Here is a 10,772-nt window from a genome sequence, read left to right as displayed (position 1 = left end):
TTGGAGGCGAGGAGACCTAAAGCTCTCTCTGTGTCTGCCCATAGAGAGGTGTCATGAGTTCGTATTTCGTTAACTCGCTCTTCTTCAAGTATAAGGCGGGGGACTCCCTGCGCCCCAACTACTATGACTGTGGCTTCGCGCAGGAGCTGCGAGGTAGGCCCACGGTGGTCTACGGGCCGGGCACCGGGGGCTCCTTACAGCACCCCGGCCAGAACCAGGACTTCTACCACGGGGCGTCATCGCTCTCCGCCTCCCCCTACCAGCAAAGCCCGGCCCCATCACCTGCCATGGGGACCCCGGCAACTTCTATGGCTACGACCCCCTGCAGCAGCAAGGGGCCCTGTTCAGCAGCAGCCAGGATCCCGAGCTGCTGCAGTACCTGGACTGCAAGCTGGCCGACGAGGGCAAGACCTCGGAGCAGAACCCGTCGCCCACCCAGCTCTTCTCGTGGAAGCTGCCGCAAGGTGAGGCTGGCTCCGGCCGGACACTTCCGGACCAATAAAGGCGCTTTTTATTGTTTTACGGGGGTCCCGAGGCCACCTCCGCGCTGCTGCTCTTAGAGTTTAATTGCGTTAATCGGGGTCTTCCGTCTTCCTGCTCGGGCGCCCCCTCTTTCAACGACCCTTATGGCACTTTTTACAGCTCTCGCTCGCTTCGTCTCCTAAGACTTTGCTCACTCCTCAGAAGAAAAAAAAACCTGCAGGAAACGAAGTCTCCCCTCTGCACACGAGCTGCTTCCTTGATCAGATATTGTACCTGCAGGATATTTCTTCGGCTGATGTCATAGGTCACTTGGCAATACCGAAGTTTTGAAAATTAGGCATCAGCACAGAGAACGGGGAGGACAATGGACGGAGACGCAGCGTCCCAGGAGACTCGGAATAAATATTGTATCTTCGCCTAATAAGGGACTCGCCCGCCTTTCAACATTTTTATCTGCTTTTTCCCAAAACGCCACCGCGTCTTCTTCCTCCTTTTTCCTCAAAATGCACCAGGGCCTGAGCTTCCGCTGCCACATAGCCCCGCAGCTTCTCTGTCTATGCTCATGGGGTCATAGCTCCCCTCTCTACTCCAGGGCAGCCGCTGCTGCCTCAGAGCCTTGCCAGCGCCACAGCTTCTCAGTCTGCCATACTCTCAGCTCCGACATCCTGGGAGCCACGACCCAGCGAACCTTTCACCTAAAACTCACAACTCCCCAGCCATTGGATGCCTTCTTACTACATAGTTGCCAAGGTTTCAAATTGCCAGCTGTGACATTTTCAAAATTTCACTCAGCTCCCAGCGCTAGTGGAGTCTGGTCTCGCCGCGGGATCATTTACCGCCATTGCCAACACTGTCCTGAGTACATAGCTGCCAAGGTTTCAGATTGCCAGGTGTGACATTTTCATAATTTCTCTCAGCACCTAGCGGAGTTGGTCCGGTCGTAGGTTCATTTACTGCGGTGTGAGCAGCTGTGTTACCATTGCCAGCACGACTCAGGGTAGATTAAAGTTAGCCGCTGGTGGGGTCCAGTCCAGTTGCGGGACTTATCTCGCCATTAACGGCCACTGTGCGAGCAGCTGCAAGCTGCGCTGTGATTACCAGCAGCTGCCAAAGCTCTATTCAATTATCTCATGAACTGCATGCTAGGACTTGAAGTCTTATTTTCCTTTAGGGATGACATATTTAAACCTCTTTCTGCCTCAAGCTAAGGGCGAGGGCCCCCTCTGTAAAATAAGTGTTGGCACTCTGTCCACCTCAAGTTGTTCCCTACATTTTGCTGTGTCTCTGTTCACTTATTTTATTTATAAAAATAAAGTACCACTTCCTGCCTCCCTGAACGCTTGCCTCTGGTTGAACGTCAGATATACTCCATGCCTGTCTATCTTCGTGTTCCCCCTTCCCGCCACTCTTCCTGAGTCTCTCTGCACCCTCAGTATCGGCCCCTTTTTGAATGTCAGCCATGTACCTTGCCTTAATAAAGTTTTGTCTCCTTTGTATAATGTAGGGAAATATCAAGCCCTGATGCTTTTCCGTGTGCTTGCCAGCAGCGAAGAGCGCCGTGCAGCAACACAAGGCGGGGATGTTGTGCATTCAAACACTGAGTTTGTGTTCCTTGCAATTCCCTCCCTCCTCCATGCCCCCTCTCTTGCTCCCACTGCTATTTCAGTCTCTTCAGTTAAAGCCATTCTGCCCTGACCAGGAGCTTGTAACCACCATCATGGAACCAGGTAATTCTCTTCTGCTGCGTTTGCTGGTTTTATGTTTTGTTTCAGCACTATGCATTCTGGAGCCCATAGTCCCCAATGTTAAAAGTGAAACTACAAGGGCCATATTATGCAACGTGGTATTTGGTTAAAAAGCCAAGACCGGCGGATGATGTCACGCGTGATATCCGGTCATATGATAACTGTGTAGGGAACATTTGTAATCTATTCCGATCTAGTGTAGATTAGTGTGTGCATTTCTGCTGAATAATAATCTGTTTTTACTTTTTCACTATATTTTTCAAGAAACAGCAGCCCTCGTTTTGATCTGCGATGCCTCTGAATTCAATTCGTCTATGTTGACTCATACATTTTAACCCGTTAGTGATTCGCTTTTAGGTGTACCTTTTTGTTTTTATATTGTGAAAACGTTCAGGTTAATTTGTATTTTATAGGCTTGATGGGGACAGCTAATAAAAGTACTTTCAATAATATAAGTGGCCACCTTCGTAGGTAGAAATACAGCATTTTGAATAGGCTTGGAGTTGTAAGGCTTGTGTTTAAATTCAATAGAAAAATACAACCTGCATTTTTGAAGCATTGATTCGAATACATTTTAGGCAGTTGTACATATTTTTGACTTGCCTGTTTATTGACGAAAATATTTTTAAATGAATGGGTTTAATATAGAGAACATTTTAAAACGAGCCTTAGCAAAACCAATAGGTCATACTTTGGCTGTTGGCGTTTTATCTTTCACAATGTTTTTTTTTTTGCCATGGCTTTTGTAAAACGTTATTGTTGGGGGAGCTACGGGACCCCCTAGCAATGAGACAAAAAGGATTGGATAAAACCAAAAGTATGTTATTGCCACAGTAGCACTCGGTTCTGAAGGGAACTTCTTTGTGGATGGATATGCACTTTATGAAAGAGCAGGATGCCCTCCCTCAGGGAAGTTAGCCAATGGCTGAAGTGGGCTGACCCACTACCATTTTCTGTGCTAGGTGGAAGTAATATGTGAATGGCATGACAGCGAACTTGTGGATGAAGGGGACTGGCTATATCCTTTAGCCAGTCCTCTTCATCCGCAGGTCGGCTGCCATGCCATTTACAAACTAATTCCACCCAGCACAGCATACAGAGATGTAGTGGTTTTTAGCCCGTCTTCTATAATTTTAGTAAATTCAAAAGTTGCTAACGGCAGACCTCTGAAGTCATCCATTAAGGTTGTTTAGCTTATTAAAATTTCAAGGGCATAATCTTCAACATTTTATGCAATGTGTTCTAGTGTATGAATGTATTGACCTCGCGCTCACTTTTCATACCGTGGACCATAGCCAGTTGCGTCACTAGGGTTGGTGTCACCCAGTGCGGGTAATTCATGGTGTCACCCCCTCACGACTTACCCCATGAATCCATGATTGACCTCCTCGAGGAGATGTATTCATCAGTGCAACACCCACGGAGGGGGTCCTTCCTCTTCTGAGGCCTTTCCAAGCCTCCTCCTCTACATCGTCGTCTACAGCACTGCCGAGGTGTTACCCGTCCTTTCATAACTCCTCCCCTTGCTCCTGGCCAACATAGAAAAGTCTTAACCACACGCGGGAAAATGTGGAGTGTGGCTTTGACGCATTCCTTCGATGTGGAGACGCCTGCCCCATTCCAATGTGTGGCGCTTCGCATCATGCTCACCGGACATGACTGGAGTTTACCTGTCAAAGGTTACGACAACACCAATTGTCTTACCAGGCACAGTGTCATTGCTATTCATTCTTCTCAAGACATCACTCAACCACTTTCTTTAGCAAGGAAGACAAGAGGGCAAACATGTTGCCAAATAAATAATACAGGGCACAAGTAAATTGTTGGAGAGCCTGTACTCTATTAACCAATTGGTTTCCATCACCAAAGAAAGTTACATGATAAAAACGAATGCTACTTTTTAATTTTTATTCAGAAGTGCAGAGCCAGTGTTCACCTTTCCACTCTTCCTTTTCAGTGCATTATTTCTCGCGCACTGAGCAGCAGGGCCACTCGTCTTGGCACAGGGGTGCAGGTGTAGGTGAGGTTTGAGTGAGTGAAAGTTCATTGCACTCTGTCACGATATGGTAAACTAGTGTAAGAAAGGGGACGCATTTGAGGAAAGGTGGGTAACTCCAGCGCCTTACACCCAGACTGCCCTAGCGCCTGTCAGTTAGAAGACAACTCTGTGCAGTTCACATAAATCAACGTGTCTGGCGGCTTTTCAGTTGAATCTCCTAAATGTAGCAGCGCCTTCAAGCAACACTCTGAGCGCTATCCAAACCCCAGCAATCCACATGCTACATTTGCACAAACCATCAAAGTGCTCGATCACCGAAGCGCTTTAATTAAGGTGGATTGCTGAAAGTTGCAGCACTTTAAATGAGCCACACAAACCGCAGAAGGCAGTGGCAGACAGGATAGCGCCTTGAATCACAGCCACAGGGCTGCGTGCACCGAGTAAGAAAGGAGGCGCTCTGACGCCAATCTCAGCCCAGTCAGAGATACAAGATAGAGAAGTAACTCATGCAATAATATATAGGATTGCCAATCAACAGGTCTGAGCGTGAAGTGTTTTTAAACTTAAAGCGCGCTCACTACAGTGCACAGGTTATCCTAGGACTGTGTTCCTACATCTCACACCGAAGGAGCAGGACACACATAATATACTTTCTCAGCACCGTGACGTATGCATCACTTGATGCTGTAGCGCCAATAAAATCATGTATTCGAATTCCACCATTATCCAGAAACAAATCTTCAATGCCACTTTATTCGCAAATGTACCTACTACAATATCAAAGTATCTGTGCGGCGTTGCATTTGCTACAGGGAGCTCAATTTAAATTCAGGTTTGTCTTTCTACAGTGAAATAGCGAAATACTCTCTAGCCCTCTATTACATAAGGTGCTTAAACACAAGCTGGACGCACGTGCATGCCAGGTGGACATGCATTCAGCACTTGAGGGCAGCAGGTTCGAACTGGCAGCCACGGCTGGTGGATCGAAAGTACTCAAAAGTACAACCGGAAACAGAAAGAACGTAAACAAAAACAGAGCCAGAATGCCCAGTGGGAAAATGGGGAACATATTTAACATACAGCTGCCCCTGACAGACAAGAGAGGTTAGGGCGGAGTCACTCTAAAAAGGGTGAAGTGAGTTGCATTCTTCTCTTGGCTTGCAGCATTCGGCCCCCTGGCTCCTGAGAGGTCTACGTAGGCCTATTTTTATTACTGACGTCAATCCAAGTTTACTTCTACTGTCCTAGCTAATTGAAGTTGCAGCATGACGTCATGTGTCTTGACCTTCAAAAGTAGCTAGGTATAAACTAGATGGACACTGCTCAATTAAAAGTAGAATAGCGGGTGGACATTTAAGATCACTGCTCTTTTATGTTGGGAATACTAAACAAGGTGTGTATTTTGGAGGAGGCCTGGCCAGTGGCTAGTTGCTGATTTTGGAATCTTTGAACTAAGTTTCTAATACCAGCACTGGCATGACATCACAAATCATGTTGTTCTCCGCCAATCACTCAATCTCTCTGTGCCTATAAATGTTAATAGGTGAAAATAATTTGAATGTGTAAAATGCTCTTGTACAGTGCCCTAACGGCACAACCACGTTGATGTACAGTGCCACTGAGCATGGTAGTTGTACAATACCTTATACCCAAAACGAGGTACCCTAGGTAAATTTGCAGGCAAATAGCATGCTATTCTGTGGGAGTGCTATGGACGATAGAGTGTGTGTGTATCTTGTTGGCTATATGAGTAGCTTATGATATTGTGTGTGAGGCCTGAATTTATGCTTATAATGCTTTTATCAATCAATCAATCAATCAGGGAATTTGTAAAGCGCGCTACTCACCCGTTAGGGTCTCAAGGTGCTGGGGGGGGGGGGGCGCGAGGGGGATCCACTACTGCTCGAAAAGCCAGGTCTTGAGCTGCTTGCTGAAGGAGAGATGGTCCTGGATCAGTCGTAGGTGGGTGGGGAGGGAGTTCCATGTCTTGGCCGCCAGGTAGGAGAAGGATCTTCCTCCGGTGGTGGTTCTGCGAATGCGTGGAATGGTGGCGAGTGCGAGGCTGGTGGATCGGAGCTGGCGGGTGGGTGTGTAGAATGTGAGGCGGTTGTTGAGGTATTTCGGCCCCATGTCATGGAGAGCCTTCTGTGCGTGGGTGAGGAGTCTGAACGCAATCCTCTTGCTGATGGGGAGCCAGTGCAGGTTTCTCAGCTGGGGAGTGATGTGGCTGTGGTGGGGGGTGTCCAAGATGAGTCGTGCAGAGGCGTTCTGTATGCGTTGGAGTCTTTTCTGTAGTTTGGTTGTGGTTCTAGCGTAGAGGGTGTTTCCATAGTCCAGTCGTCTGGTGACGAGGGCCTGGGTGACCCTCTTCCTGGTGTCGGTGGGGATCCACTGGAAGATCTTGCGGAGCATGGGCAGGGTGTTGAAGCAGGATGACGAGACGGCGGGACTTGCTTGGTCATCATGAGGGAGGAGTCCAGGACGAAGCCCAGGTTGCGTGCATGGTCCGTTGGCTTGGGGGCGGTGCCCAGGGCAGGGGGCCACCAGGAGTTGTCCCAGGCGGAAGGGGATGTTCCCAGGATGAGGACTTCCGTCTTTTCCGAGTTCAGTTTCAGCCGCCTGAGCTTCATCCATTCCGTGACGTCTTTCATTCCTTCCTGGAGGTTGGCTCTGGCGGTGGCGGGGTCTTTGGTAAGGGACAGGGTCAGCTGGGTGTCGTCTGCGTAGGAGATGATGTTTAAGTTGTGTTGGCGTACGATGGCTGCGAGGGGGTCATGTAGACGTTGAAGAGGGTAGGGCTGAGCGAGGATCCTTGCGGGACGCCGCTGCACCTATGTGTGAAACTGAAGCAAAAAATAGTGAGAGGCATGGCACGTAAGCTACTGTATGTGAGTGTTTAGGAAGTGTGTAAATACATTTCAGCATATGTGAAAGCGTTTTGGTGTCTTGTGTGTTTAACAGACTGCTGAGACTGTGTCCTCACAAGCATGTAGCTGTCATTATGAACTCCAGGGCCCTCTGGATAAGCTCGGCGGGGCCTTTGCCACCCTCCCCGCCACCAGCAGCCGGCACCCTGGCGGTGCCCCCTCTGCTGGGACAGGCTCTGCCCAGGTGGTGCCCGTCACCGGCAGCGCCCAGGGCAGCCTCCTTCCTGTCCTCCATGCTCCTCTGCCAGTCAGAAGCCAAGGGAGGCGGCTGCGAAAGATCACATTTCAGCGTACTCGAGTGGCCACGGAGATGTGCTCTGTGAAATTTGGGGAAGGCAGAGGCACATGCTGTAACTTTAGGAAAGCTGCATATTGAAAGATGCTGTTTGCGGCACTGTGTACCAGGTTTTTCCGGCTCCCAGTTCAAAGGGCATACTTTCAAACACAGCGAAAGGAAGAATTGGGTGCCACTTACCAGCTGCAGAGGAAGACAAGCGTGCACCTGGCGCAGTGATGAAAACGGCGGGTCCGGGAGCCACGTCACGTGAGTGACCTTTAGAACGTCCTCGACGTAGGGACGCCGCGTCGTAGCCTGATTGGACAATAATCTTGGCCTGCCGCCGGGTAAGGTTCGACAGACAGTAATATTATTTTGCATTTTGGTGTCATGGACTCCGTGACACCAAAATGCAAAATAATATTATTGTCTTTCGAACCTTACCCGGCCACAGGCCAAGATTATTTTCGACATGGACCACGGTGTCACCCCATGTGATGGTGTCACCCGGTGTGGTCGGCACCCCCGCACCCCTCTAGTGACGCCACTGACCATAGTACCATAATTTTAGTACTCAATACTGTAGTCAACTCTCTAAGCACTAAGTTGATTTTTGTCACCGTCTTTGGTCCTCCAGCAGCCTTCCTCATCTTTCAGTCCCACCTGCGCCCATTCAGTCAGCTCGCTCTGTGTGCCTGTCATCTGCATGTCCCTTATAGTCGCCCTAGCGTCAGTCCAATGTTATGCTTGTGTCCTGGTCACATACATGCGTGTCGTGGTTCTGTCTTGTGCTGTGGTTCGGGCAGTAATGTCTGCTAGTGCATTTCCCTGCCCAATGAGATCGGTCACCTTCTTATGAGCCTGACACTTAATTACCGCTAACTGCTTGGGGAGGAGGACTGCTTCTGTCGATGCGGAGACTAGGTCCCCGTGTAAGATAGGCGTGCCGTGTGACGTCAGGAACCCTCTTTCCCTCCAAAGGAGTCCGAAATGATGAACTACCCCAAAGGCGTACTGGCTATCGCTGTATATGTTGACTGTCATGCCAGCCGCTAGAATGCATGCTCGTATAAGGGCAATGAGCTCAGCTGCTTGGGCAGATCGTTGGGCAATGCGGGAAGTTTCTAGGACAGTTTGAGCTGTGGTCACGGCATACGCTGCTGAGGTAGTGCCATCAGGGAGCTTGAGGCATGAGCCGTCTACCCATAGTTCCCCGTCTGGTTCTGGGAAGGCAGTGTCTCAGAGATCAACTCTACTTTTAGTCTGCTCGTCAGTGAGGGTTACGCAGTCGTGTAGCGAAATTGTATTAGGGTCATTTTCTGGAAGAGGCAGCAATGTGGCTGGATTGAGGATAGAACATCGTTTCAGCGTAATGTGTGGTGCTAACAGGGTCAGTTCGTATCCAGTCAGTCGGGCACCCGTCATATGTTGCATCTTAGTCTGGTTTAGCAATGTGTCAACTGCATGTGGTACTAGCACTGTGATGGGGTTGGAGAGCACTATTCCCTCGCTCTATCGTATGGAAACTGCTGCATCTGCTACAGCGCGCAAGCACGCGGGTAGCGCTCTAGCTATTGGGTCGAGGGTGGCAGAAAAATACGCACAGGGGCGTGGCTTGTGGCCAATTGATTGTGTCAGGACAGATAATGCACATCCCTCCCTTTCGTGTGTGTAGAGGGAAAATGGTTTGGATACGTCTGGTGTCCCTAGAACAGGTGCTGAACAAAGGGCATCTCGTAATTCCTTGAATGCTGACTGGCATTCGGGTGTCCAAGGGAGTGGAAAGGGTGTGTCTTTGGCTAGGAGGGAGAGAAGGGGTTTGACGATGAGGTTGAAGTTTGGTAACCATTGTCGACAGAATGAAGTGAGGCCTATCAGTGAGTGGACTTGTTTCTGGTTTTTGGGGACAGGAGTGTCTAGAATGGTCTGGATCCTGTCTGGTGTGAGCGTTCTCCCTTCCTTTGACAAAAGGTGTCCTAAATACGTCACTTGTGGTTGGCAGAATTGCAGTTTCCTGCGGGAGACCTTGTGACCATTTTCGGCAAGGAAATGTAGTAACTGAATGGTGGCAGCGACTGCTATTGGAGTGGTGTCTGCTGCTAGCAAAATGCTGTCTACGTATTGTATCAGTGCTACTCCGCCTGGCAATTGTATGGCATCCAGCTGTCGTTTGAGTGCCTGACTATAGATGCTCGGACTTTCTGTGTACCCCTGTGGTGCTCTACAAAATCTAAATGAGCAGGATCTTAGTGTAAATCGAAAAAGATAGCGGCTGTCCTCATGATTGGGTATAGAAAAGAATGCATTTTTGAGATTGATAACAGTGAAAACGGTGGCAGTGGATGGGATGAGGGTCAGGATGGTGGTAATGTCGGAAACAACTGGATATTGGATCTTGTTTACCTCTCTTAGGTCAATGATAAAGCGGTAGGCTTTTCCATCTCCCTCTCCCTGTTTCTTTATGATCGGCAGAATAGGACTGTTACAAATGTTACTCACCACTTCTTCTACCACCCCTGCTTCTACAAGTGAGAGAATGATGTCTGTGAGTGCTCTCTCTCCCTCTGGTGAGATTTTGTACTGCGGTATCTTTGGCAGAGTCAAGTCTTGTCGTATTGTTACATGCACGTGGTCAATCATCATTTGTCCTACGTCTGAGTCAGCCCTAGCCAACAAGTGCGATGGTAAAGTGTCCCGTAGGGATGTGTCTGCTTTGGAAACGGGATACATGCATTGGAGTGGACTATCTCTCTGGTGTTGGTGATTGTCATATAAGATGACTCGCACTCCGTTCGGGGAACATCGAATAGTTGCACGGAAGTGCTTCAGTAAGTCGAGACCCATAATGGCGGCTGGGGTGTTGGAAGAGAGAAGGAATGTTGTGTCGATGATGTTATTTTCTAGATTAAAAGGGAGGGGTCTGGACAAAGGGTTAGTGGAGGGCGTACCATCAATCAAATCCTATTGAGGTCACATGTGAGCCAGACAAGGGTGCCCTTGGAATCAGTCGTTTGGATAGTGCACTACGTGTTGCTCCTGTGTCTACCAAAAATGGCGACTCTGTGCCCAGAACCTTTGCGGTAACATAAGGGCCTTGCTGATCAACATAGAGCTCGACTGGATCCCTCCCTTACCATTGGCTGTCCTATGCAAAGTCGTACGTGTTGTCGTAGTCTGATTGCTTATACTGGTTCTGTCGGGGCTGTCAAAAGCATTTGTCCTACCTGGCCTCTCATCACTAATGTCGTTAGTGTACCCTCTTCCTCGTCCTCTACCTCTTGGCCCATTTACTAATTCTCTCGTTCCCTTTTCTTCATTTATTTCTGCCAGGATCGGGCATT

The sequence above is a fragment of the Lissotriton helveticus genome, chromosome 1_1, assembly GCF_964261635.1.
Source record: "Lissotriton helveticus chromosome 1_1, aLisHel1.1, whole genome shotgun sequence".
NCBI lineage: Eukaryota > Metazoa > Chordata > Amphibia > Caudata > Salamandridae > Lissotriton > Lissotriton helveticus.
The sequence above is the reverse complement of the archived record's forward strand: the minus strand, read 5'-3'. Positions refer to the sequence as shown.